This window comes from Perissodus microlepis, chromosome 10, assembly GCF_051167445.1.
Source record: "Perissodus microlepis isolate ML-2025 ecotype Zambia chromosome 10, ASM5116744v1, whole genome shotgun sequence".
NCBI lineage: Eukaryota > Metazoa > Chordata > Actinopteri > Cichliformes > Cichlidae > Perissodus > Perissodus microlepis.
The window spans coordinates 28187458-28200148 of NC_140470.1; positions in this window are offsets into that span (position 1 = coordinate 28187458).

Genomic DNA, 12691 nt, shown 5'->3' on the forward strand with positions numbered 1-12691 from the left:
GGATTTGGTCATAATTTGGTCATTTCCCACAACAGATTTGCTATTTTCACTATTTTATCATCGTTAAGGAGTATCACAAACAGATTGCATGTAATTGCCAACTTTAACATATTCGATTGTAAACTGACAGCGAACTGATTCAGTCTTATTGCTGTTCTTGATTCACCAAAGTCACACAAGTGGTTGCAGACCTGGTCCCCTCTTCAAGCCGACCAAACGTAAGGAGATTTTAAGTACACGGCACATTGCTAGTAATTTTGGTTATGCCACAGGCTCCAACCACTGTATTCCCCTGCAGCATTACCTTGATACCCTTTAAGCAGTCATTTAAACCCTACTCAGTGTTTTACATTTCATTATGAAGTCCTGTGGTGTTTTGAAATAACCGTTTGCTCTCCTTTCCTTTTCAGCTCCTGATATTGAATAGCACGAAGCATTAATGAGTGACAGCATCCAAGGAGAGCTTTAGAATTTAAATTGAAGGCACTCGCTGGCATCCGGCAGACACCGTAAATATCACTAAATTATGAAGCAGTTCATTGATACTTTGAGAGATTGGCTGGTGTACACAGTGGAGACAGGCATTTCTCTCAGGAGACAAAAACCAACCTGAAGCAGAGTCAGTATTGGATTTCCATTCATTAGGTTGCCAGAAACACAACTCCAATAAAGGCTAATGTTTTTCTAAAAGTTGCTTATAGCTAATGAATTCAACACAGTTATTTAGAAAGTGATATGTCACGTTATTTCTGCTGCCTCCAAATTTCCACCTTAAAGAACAGAAAAGTGAATTATTATTATTATATCATTTACTTTTTCTACAACTTGTTTAAAAGCAACATTTAAATATGAAAGACGTTTTTCTAGCATCAATCAATGCCGGCACTCACAGCCACTCCAGCATGCTGGGTCAATAACTCAAAAGAGGTCCGCTAGAGCATTCGGAGTAAAGGAATGTAATTTAACTTGGTGGCTCTCTTGAGACAAGTAGAAAAGGCAGCTAGGAGCATCACAGTCGGGCGCTGCTGAATGGGTTAACCGAGAGTTCACTGATTAGCGAATGGCTCCTGTGGGAAAGACAGAAAATGTGAGTGGGACGCATGAAGATGAAGTCAAAATATTTTGGAAAAGAGCATCCACTAGAGCTGACACCACAACCATCGGAAACCCTCACATTAAATTTTATGGAGTGGAAAAATCCTCCATCCTCCAGCGTCACTGTGTTTATGTTATGCTAACATAGCTGTGTCGCTAGCGATCACGTAGCACATGACCCCCAAACTGGACTTTTTCTCATGGCTTGAGGGTCAGAACAGCCATAACATAAAAACAAGGAATGAATCAACAGAATTCAGGCATCACACCCTCTCTCTCTATCAGCGCAGCAGCCAATGTCTGCCTGCCTCTCTACACATAATAGATGTCTGACAAAATGGATTGTCACAAGGAAAGGTGGAGGAGAGAGGCAGAGAATAAGATGGAGCTAAGTGCTAAAAATTAAGTGCCAGTCAGGGAGCAGGTCAGTAAAAAGCACAAGGTAAAACATGCACACACACACACACACACACACACACACACACACACACAAAGTTATTTCTTTAAGCTTTTGCCACAGATACAGAGCTGTCTTTACATGAGCTAATTCTGTTGTTCTTGTCTGGTCTGTGCATCTGTTTATGCAATGATTGGTGGATCCCATAGCTTAATAGGCTTAATATGTCTTAATTTGTCATCTAAATAACTTTCAAATTGTTGAAAAGTGTGGTCAAAATCAGAGTTAAAGATATTATGTTAATGACACTCATGCTGTATTTTTGGGACCATAAGGCGCACTGGATTATAAGGCACATTAAGCGAAACAAAACAGAGATAAGTCCAACTTTACTCAACTCACTCTTCTTGCTTCCTCCACTTCCGTAACATTGATTCATTAATGCTGAATTCTCTCGCAGCTGCTCTATCCCCATGTTGTTGCAGTATATTAATGACTAACCTCGTATTGTTGATGGATCATCTCAGTTGTTCTCCTGACTGAAGTTTGGCCCGTTTATAGCATCCTGCCATGCAATTGCATTTGTCCCTAACCATCGGGAGCCCTCACGTTAACTTTTATTGAGTGGAAAAAAGTTAGTGTTCATCCTCCAGCTTCACTGTGTTTATGTTATGCTAGCATAGCTGTGTTGCTAGCGACGTAGCCCATCATTATATACCAGCTCGTCCAACTTCAGTAACCCTACAAACGTCACTGCTGTTTAGTTTTCTGTTTTCATTTATGTTTGAAGTACGGAGCCCCGCAGGGGACATGGGAGAAAAAAAAATTAAGACGGACTTTTGCGAGATCTCGCAAAAGTTTTGCGAGATCTCGCAAAACAAACTCGGGATCTCACAAAACTTTTGCGAGATCTCGCAAAACAAACTCGGGATGGATCCTGCTGTTACTTATGTCGGTCAGGTGTGTTTCCCCTCTGTAAAGAGGAAAAACAACCGTGAAATACGAACTCTGTTTCAAAAAGACAGAACTTGTGTCCCAACGGCTGTCGCCTACTGGAATAACTTATACCAGGACCTGGAACGGGAGAAGATTTGGACCTTACCGTCGAAATTTCTATTGAATAACAAAGTAAAGGAAATATCTTTTAAAGTTATTCATCGTTTTTACCCAACTAGGTCTTTTCTTGTACGTTATAAAAAGGACATTGATGTTGACTGTACATTTTGTAATTGTGTGAAGGAAGATATTTCTCATTTATTTTGGTCATGCTTATACACGAATCTTTTCTGGCAAGAATTTTGTGTTTTTGTTGTTTCCTTTATCTTTTCTGAGTTCTCTCTTTGTTACGAGAAAATATTGTTTGGTTTCTTTAAGTACCCCATGCACAGGGCAAATGAATTTTATTTGCTTAATTTATTGATATTATTGGCTAAATTTCATATACATAAGTCAAAATTTTCTAACGCAAAACCATCCTTTCGGTGCTTTTTAAATGAAACCAAACAATATGTTAATACCATACAACATTCTCAAAATCAAAAAGCTGTCAAAACCATAAACTTATGTTCCCTGTTCAATATCATGTGATTCTTTAATAGACTGTGTCTATTTTGCTTTTTTATACGAACCCCCTCACATTGTGTTTGCTATTTTGTATTTGTATATCTGTATTTTGTGCTTTGTCAATAAAACGTATTCAAAAAAAAAAAAAAAAAAGTTTTGCGAGATCCCGAGTTAGTTTTGCGAGATCTCGTAAAAGTCCGTCTTAATTCTTTTTTTCTCCCATGTCCCCTGCGGGGCTCCGTATTGAAGTGATAGCAGAGCTGTATGTTTTAATTTTTTCAGAAATCTCTCAGTCAGAACATGCTATATCATGTTTAGATGGAAACCAGCAAGCTAACTTCCTGCTAACTTCTAACTCTGTTAAATTTAATAAATTCTGTTTTCATGGATGCCTGGATGTTAAACTTAATTGTTACACCTGGTAAACACTGATTATTTTATTAAAGTTTTTAACTCTCAGTGGTGCTGCAGTGTTCGTTTAACTTTGGAACCTGAATGGGATGGCGTTTTGGACCCAGATTGCTCCAGGAGGCTCCTGACTACGGTAGCTGCAATGCTCCGACAATCCATCAAGCAGTGCGGCTTCATAGCTTACGGAAGTCGTACTAAAACATTTTTTGAAAGATTTTGGAGCGAGGTAAGTAAGCACAACCAGAATTCATACATAAGGCGCACTGTCGATTTTTGAGAAAATTAAAGTATTTTAAGTGCCCCTTGTAGTCCGAAAAATACGGTAATATCTTAATAAAAGGTGTCATTTTCCCATATATAGCTATATATACAGATTTCCTTTCTAACTTAAGTTTAATTCATTTGTCAAAAAGAGAGATAACACACAGCTGAGTGATACCTCCGTGTTTATTCAAGCTTGTTTTCCAAAGTGAATTCTTTTTGGCCAGAAGACAAACTGAGCTGTGATGGTTTAAATAACACATCGGGTTAGTCGATTCGCATGAGGTGAGAGCACCGAGTGGCCTCGGGTGGATTTAAACTCCCAGCTTGAATTATTGCTTCAGTGCACCCCTGGGTCCAAAGGTTGAATATAAAACGCAGTGCATAATAAATACTCCATTTACCTCCGAAATTTGACTTCATGTTGCTGAAATACAAACACCTTGGTGACCGTGTTTTCTGTGGGTAATGATGCATACTGGCAGTTTTACTCTGGATGCTGATAGCACACTGTCCCTTCAGTGGAGTTATAAATAATGTCTGAACCTTTTGTTACAGGTAATGAGTTTTCTACAGACTCAGATATGCCTCTGTAAAATGACTTCATTGTGTTTTGTGTTTAATTGAAGCGACTGGCAGCTTTCTTTCAGGTTTTCCTTTGTATTCACCTGATTATTGAGCAAGAGAGCTTGGGTATGATTCATGCACAATAATGTCCAATGCAAAGATGTTCCAAAATCATGCCAGGCATCTGATATCTCACATTTGTAACCCCCCTCCCAAAAAAAGAAAAGATGAAAAAGATGGGCACATCCAGTGTTCCACAGGATGGGTGCTGGATCAAAAAGACATCTAGCAGAATTTGAAAACAGATTGATCCTCACACCAAACAACTGCAGGGTGTGGAGTTTATTTGCTGAGCCACATTTTGAGTAAAAGGTAGAAGTCAGAGGAAGAGCAAACCTCATCCCGTCAGTCGGTGACTGACTCAAGTTTCACAAGATTCACTTCCTAATCTCTTTCTTTCTGCCTTCCCGTGAAGGCACCAATGACACTGGCCCACCATAAATCTGCTCACAACAAAGTTTTGCATCAGCAGAGTCATCACTTCTGAAAAGAGATATTACTGCTGCTCCAAGGAGCTCCTGCAGCTTCATCTGTAGAGCCGGTGTTTTGTCACTGTTTGACTTTGGGGTGAACTTTCCCTTTAAGTTACTAAAAATGCACCGAATGCCTGCAGCTGCTCTGAGAGATGATATGAGAGGGACACCAAAATTACACCACGACCCACAATTTGTATTCACTCTCCCTTCAAGTGTTGATTTTTAGCAATGACATGATGCACCATGAAATTACCAAATAGAGAAAATTCGACTTTTCCTCGTGAGAATTACCATGTTTCCAGATTTTTGTTAATGTGGCAGAGTGCATCCCTGTCATTCGAGTGGATGACACCAGCATTTTTATTTGCATACATTATGAACATGATAATTATAGTAGCAGTGTTTAGAATACGTGTATGTGTACATGTCGCAAATGGAAGAACAGAGCTTTTCCAGCTCTGTTAACTGTTAACAGCATCAGTTCAGTTCTTTTTGAGTATTTGTACTTTGATTTCAAGATCATTTCCTATCATTAAAGAATATTTACCACCTGTTTCAGTCGACACAGTCTCTTGGGTTGGGCTCTGTACACCGCTCAAAAAAAGCTAAAGGAACACTTTGAAAACATATCAGTCTCAATGAGAAAATAAAATGTGCCATATCTATACTGATATGGACTGGGTAATGTGCTGGGAATGAAAGGATGCCAAGTTGTTTGATGGAAGTGAAAATTATCAACCTACACAGGGCTGAATTCAAAAACACCCCAGAAATCACAGTTAAAGACGCTTCAGCAGGCTGGTCCATTTACTGAATTTAATTGCAGCAACTCAAAACGTTACTTAGTAGTTTGTATGACCTCCAAGTTCTTGGATGCATGCCTGACAACATGATGTCATTAGGGCACCCTCCTAATGAGATGACGGATGGTGTCGTGAGGGATCCTGGACAGGTTCAACCTGGCAGTGTCGGATGGCATGAAAAGTAATGCCATACAGGTGGTCCAAGCATGGGGGCCAGTCAGTGGTATCAATTCCTTCATCCTCAAGGAACTGCATCCATACTCTCGCCACATGAGGCCATGCCATGTCGTGCATCCTGAACGAGCTGGACCACCTGTGCAACATTACCTTTGCCAGTAGTGACACTCAGATCACGGGTAGATGGTGCTAAATAACAGGTGATTATCAAAATACATTGATCAGATCATGCAGCCCAATTGCTGAAATGGTTTGGAACCACAGGCTGTTTACAAAAGACACTGTGATGTTAGTTATCAGCTAACAAGCTTGTTTACCAAGCATAAACTCTATGAGTGCATCAACACGATTCCTGGTAATTAGTGCTAAGCAACAGACTAATTAAATCCGAGAATTTTAGTCACGAAAACTGGAACACAGTCAGGGACATGGTTTATATACACACCAAGCCACATTATGGTTTATTTGGCAGACGGTCGCATTAAAAATGCTTCGAAATGAACCCCACTGGAACTGAACGACCTTGAGTGAGGTGAAGTGTTCTGATCTGTTTAAAACCACCCATGACAAACACAATAATGATCTCATGGCTAGAGCATCGGTCCAACATACTCACGATACAATATTTTCTCTTGTGTGAACTGTCCAGCTCTTAGCTGTGTGAGAACTGTCTGCCAGTTGATGTTTAACCGTGACACTGTAATGACAGACCAGACAAATGAGACCTACATTTCACTAAATCTGAATTATTCTTAAATTAACGGCTGGTTGAGCGTGCTTTGTTCATTTGGTTGGTAATTCTGCACCCATTTCACTCTCTGAGCTTAAGGAAAACAAGAAAAAGGTTTTTTTCGTAAAGTTAAAATGTTAAAAGTTAAAAAGTTTAGGCCAATTTAGGCCAAATTAAGTGAAAATCGACCCACAAGAGCAAAGTGGCTCCATCTAGCAATTTGTAGTTCTTTGTACAAGCTCATTAATTCTCATTGCAAGTTTCATTTGCATTATTATATTTGGTCCATATTTGATACAAAAAAGGCTTTTTTTAACCAGCTGTGCCCTCGATCGTTAACTTCTGATTAAATTTATCTGGAGAGAGAAGGAAATGTGTGTTGGACTGTCTTGATTTCGCCATTAAGCAGCAGTCCGCTATATTGGGCACTAACAAGCAGCTTTGAACAGAACTGAGCCCTAAATGAGTCTTTGTTTACGCCGCCCTGATTCAGAGAAGGGGTGCAAATGACAAAAGGATAAACAATCTCAAATTGCATACCGAGCCTGGAGAAATCTGATTAATGGTCTCTTAACAAGCGTTGCAAGGAGACTCCAACTCTCCAGTCACCCAGAAACTCAGTGCAAATGAGGGAGTCAAGAGTAAGAGTGACCTTTACAAACGTTCTTGTTCATAATGGTTCGCGCTGACGCCTAAATTTCATCCCTACACTTTGGCTGAATATTAACCAACTCATCAGATTAAACCAGGAGGGCAAAGAGTCAAACTCTCTTCAGTGAAAAATGTCTGAATGCAAGCACTTGCATCCATTTCAGCACTACAGCTTTTATTGATTGGAGTGTCTCATTTTTATGTCTTTTTATATATGCTAGTGTTATTCTCCAGGATTTTAGTGCTATAAAACACTCAACACTCAGACCTTGAAGGACAGTGTCTGAAAGGCAAAGAAATTGGAGCTCAGGTTCTTCTGATCCAGTCTCTCAACTCTTTATCTGCTAACCCTGCCCTCTGGTGGTGTAAATTGAACTCTACTCTCCACAGAGATTGCTTTGCTTCCCCTGTGAAAGCATAATGTTGCAAGAAGCTCGTGTTTCATGTAATTCCCATAAGAAAGCAACGTATAAATCAAAGATTAGACTATAGAAGAGAGCAACATTAACTTCACAGTGCAGCGGCAAGCTACAGATGAAGAGAATTACCCCCTTTCAGAAAAATGACCTGGGCTTAACATTATATTTTTAGTAAATTGAGGTAGTAATGTTCAGTTACGACTGCCAAAGCTACTGATTTAACAATATTATTATGGTTGAAGAGGCTAAAGTGTGTTTTCCAGTATTTTACCTGCAAAGTTTACAGATATGAGAAAAGATGTATATCAGAAAAACAATCGGTACAGCACAACTGTTATTTACTGAGGGAGCTTTTACAGCAGACCATTATAGGCTTTGTAAGACCAGAACACAGGCCTATTGTGCTTGCTTCCCTACTTGACTGTATACAAAAGATGGACATAGCAGCTATGATGTTGCCACTCATTAAATTTGAGGATCCCAGTTTTGCATCGTGTCCATCACAGTGTTGCTGTTGTGGATCACATTTGGACAAAACGTTATCTCCAGTAAGTTGTCTCTTGCTAGCTTGGTTATCAAGCTGCAACCACAGACTGTGCATGGTACAGACACGGATACTTTTTAGTTACGTACAATTAAATTGCTAGATTTTCTCTCATCAACTTAAATAAAGACTGGATAGCCTTTTAGTGCAACTACGAATAAGGCCAGCTGAGTCACCTGTAACTCAGAAAGGCCACGCCTCTAATAATGCAGACCTAAAGCTTTAACAGAGTTAAAAGTAGAGATGCACCAACTGTAATTTTCTTGACTGATTCCTGATTTGATTCTTTCTAATAGCTATATAATCATAATTAAATACATTTTATTAGATTGCACTAAATTGTAAAAAACTTCTCTCACTGAAATAACTGACTAAAGTGCTCTGCTCTGAAATAATTAGCAGATATTGACTTGCTCCGCCTTTACTGGACATACTGTACTTTACCCACTGAACTAAAGCAGGTGCCACAGCTTTATTAAAGAAAACAAATATCTGTTCTGTTATTTTCTGGTATTTGGTTTATAACTTCCCCAAATAAGAAGACACCAACTCTTTTTTTCTTTTTCTTGTTTTGTAACTGCTTTGATGCATTGCTAATACCGAGGCTGCTAGCATGTTTCTGGCTCCGAGCCTTTGTTAGAGTCTTTATGTCTGTGTTCAGTTAGGTGAGAGTGACTTGAGTCTGCTAAGACTTCTTGTTGTTCAGTTCATTCACAAAAATATTCACAACTAGTAAACTTTGTGTCTTTGCTGACTGGCCTGTTTCCATGTCGACCACGTTGCCCATGCCCAGTTGATCGCTATGACTCTAGTTAAAAATGGGTGACTTATAAATGTGGTGTACTGTTTTTTTTTTATTTATCATGACAAATTACTGATAAATATCCTCATTTTTGCCACAAAATGAAACACCAGAATTAAATGTCGAGAGGAATGGTGGTTTATGATTTCTTTATTTTGTTTTTCGTGCAGCTGTCTCTCCTGATCTGATTATAATTACAATACCCGAGCTCTGTTTTTGTTACATTTTTATCATCACTTGCTTCCTGTGTGGTTGTGAGCCCTCAGTCATCTGATATTTTATTATTATTTATCTATTTTGCGCAGGTAAGAAAATAATCTCTCCTGTAGCATCTAAATATGCATTTTATTGGCAACTTTAAGGCAGCAGAGCAAGCTGAAAACATGACGGTGAGATTTTATGACCTCATGCAGCTGCCTATTCATCCAGCAGACGTGGAGCTAAATCATTATTCATCTGGAGTTGTGTTTTTGGCAACTCTACTGCCTACCCGATATTCACTCACATTTGACCTCTGTTTTGCTCGTCAGCAACTCCTGAGAAAAACAGTTTATCTCATTTCCTGCAAAACGGTTTCTTGCATGGTCCAGTTGTAGTACACGACTCTTATCTGAGCTTTTCTGCTGAAAACAGCTGCTGCCTGCTGTTTTGTGAGCAAAGTTTCAGGACAGGAAACTAAAATAATGAGCTAAAAATGAAAAGGTGAGTGGTACTAAGGAGGACGGCAATGATTTTCTGTTAGTTTTTCCCCAGAAATTTTCTTTCCTACAGGTGTGCAAATACAACACATGCCAGATTTCTTTTGCTTAGAGCCAACTGGCTTCATTTGCTTCTTTGCTGTGCTCGCGAACGAGAGCAGAGTGGGAACGCTTGGCATCAAAACTGATTTGGTGCTTTAGACCTTCTGGCTCTATGCCTGGCAGTGTTTTGGAGTTTCAGGTTATGACTATTGATAATAGATGAAACACACTTTGGAGGGAAGTTTCGCCACATTACACCATATCGTAGTAGTCATTCATTTGGCTCCTGTGCAGACATTTGGCTTTCCCTCTTAATTTTGTGGGAATTTATCAGAATAAGTAACAGGATGTGAATTTAAAACATTAACCACTCCTTGTTTACTGACTTTCATTCCCATTAAGGGCCTCATGACAAGCACTGAGCTTCACAAACAGATGATGGATAATAACCGCCTCTTAATGTCTTTCTTGACTGTGTAGCTTTTCTCTGCCTCCTCCCACTCCATAAACAGCTGTAAACATACTGTTTTCTCAGCATTGCTAAGTGGTTGATTTATAGTCATCCGCCTTAGACTAAAATTACATGTTATTTCATCCAATTACACGTTTTTTATGTATCACATCTCTGTTGCTGGACAGTCTGTGCCTCCTCCTTGTTTGCACGGATTAGTTTCCGTGTTGTGGTTGATACTGCATGAATCATATTTGCCATTTTTTCATATAAATTGCATTCATCGACACGGGATGTGATGCCTTGCCTTCTTGAATTAAAAAATAAAGTGTTTATCCTTTCCTCTAAACACAAGTCTGGCATTTTTTTTCTTTTTCTTATTGTCTGAAAATCCCAGGATGACACCAAAGCCCACACAAACTGTGCTCTGTTGAGCATTTATGACAGCAGGATGGCGCATGAGGACTCAAAATAAACACAGTGGCGTTGTTTGTTTGTGAAGAGAGAACATCACCCGGTGTAATAAAAAGACTCATTTATGCACTTTAAATAGTTTCTGTACAACAAAATAAGAATAAGCTTTTGTCAGCACTGACGCATGTTGGGCTTATGCACTATGCGTTGTTCCTGCTGGTAGACTGTCCGGAGCTGGGTAAGCACGGTGTTGCTGTTTCTGATTATATTACTGACAGGAGGAAATCAATGGAGCCAAATGTTCTCCAATACTTATGAGCTTCTGTCTGTCCAGGTTTTGAATGCAAGTTTGAATTTCTGCAAAAATAAGTGCAAATGAGGAAAAGAGGCGCATGGAAAGCTGCACAGGATGTAAGTGGTCCTGAAACACTGTGCCAGTCTCAGAGTTGGTTCTGATGGAAAAGTGACATGAATGCAGGTGGTGGGTACTTAAAGGGGAAAGAATCCTAAACCTAACCCTATGTTTTCCAGTCACACTTTTTGTCAGTTAGAATTATTTTGTTTTTCTTTGTCCTTTGATTTAGGGTCAGGCTGAGCACCGATGATGAACACACTGTAGATTTTACCATCGCACAGCTCCAAGCAGCTCTGTGATCTTAACAAAGACTAAATATACACTCACTGGCCACTTCTCGATAGCGCAAACATCCATTCTGCAATTCACACGGTAGCAGCTAAATGCACGTAGGCATGCAGAGAAGATCAAGTAGATCTGCTGAAGTTGAAAAAGAAACGAAATTGTGATTTACGTGACTTTGTGGCATGGTTGGCGCCCGCTGGTCTGAGTATTTCAGAATCTGCTGATCTATTGCAATTTTCCCACACAAGCATCTCTAGGATTTACAGAGAATGGTGTGAAAAGAGAGAGAAAATATCCAATCATACTCTTTTGATGACCAGCTCCAGTTTACATGGCCAACATATGACTGAGGAGTACACTGACAAAAGGTTAGTGTTTGTATTGTGTCTGTCCAATGGATGTTGGTTTATGGAAAAGGGTACAGAAATATTTCTGCAGCACTAAAGGAGCACGGTGACCTCCATCATGTGTAAATAGAAGTTGTTTGGAACCACCAGAACTCTTTTAGAGCTGGCCAACTGGCAAATCTGAGCAAACGGCATAGAAGGGCGTTAGTCAGGGAGGGGACTATGATCACTCTGACAGAGCTTCATAATTTCTCTGTGGAGAGAAGGACACCCATTTCTGCAGCACTCGACCAATTAGGCCTGTATGACAGAGTGGACAGATGGAAGCCACTCCTCAGTAAGAGGCACATGACAGCCGGCTTGGAGTTTGCCAAGAGGCACCAGGAGGGTTCTCAGAATATCCAAAAGATTGAACTCTTTGGCCTGAATGTCGAGCATCATGTTTGGGGAAAACCAGGCAGTGCCCATCGTTTGGTCGAAATCATTGTTACAGTGAAGCATGGTGGTCACAGTATCATGCTGTGGGGATGTTTTTCGGCAGCAGGAAATGAAAGATGAATGTACATAAACATCCTTGATAATAACCTGCTCCAGGCTTAACCTCAGACTGGGGTTTACTACCTTGAATGGCTCAGTTAGAGCCCAGACTTGAATACAACTGAACATTTTTAGAGAGATCTGGAAATGGCTGTGAATGCATGCACCCCATCCGACCTGATGGAGCTTGAAAGTTTCTGCAAAGAGGAACAAGCTGCCCCAAAATAGGTGTGCCAATTCTCTAGGATCATACGCAAAGAGACACAAAAAGGCTTTAACATCTGGGAAAGGTCTTTCAACAAAGAAGTGATCAGAGGCTATGAATACTTATGTGTTGGATGTTATATTTTGTTTTTTTATTTTAACATTTAGTCCTTTTAACTGCATTAACTGAATTTGCAAGATTTACTTTATCATTATGGGATATTGTGTGTAGATTTCTGAAGTGAAAATGAATTGAATCCATTTTGGAATAAGGCTATAACATGACAAAATGTGGAAGAGAGAAGCACTGAATACTTTCTGTATGCACTGTTAACATTGGTGAATTGGTAATAAGTAAATGGAATTTCCCTTAGGATGACACAAATACCAGATCACATAGCA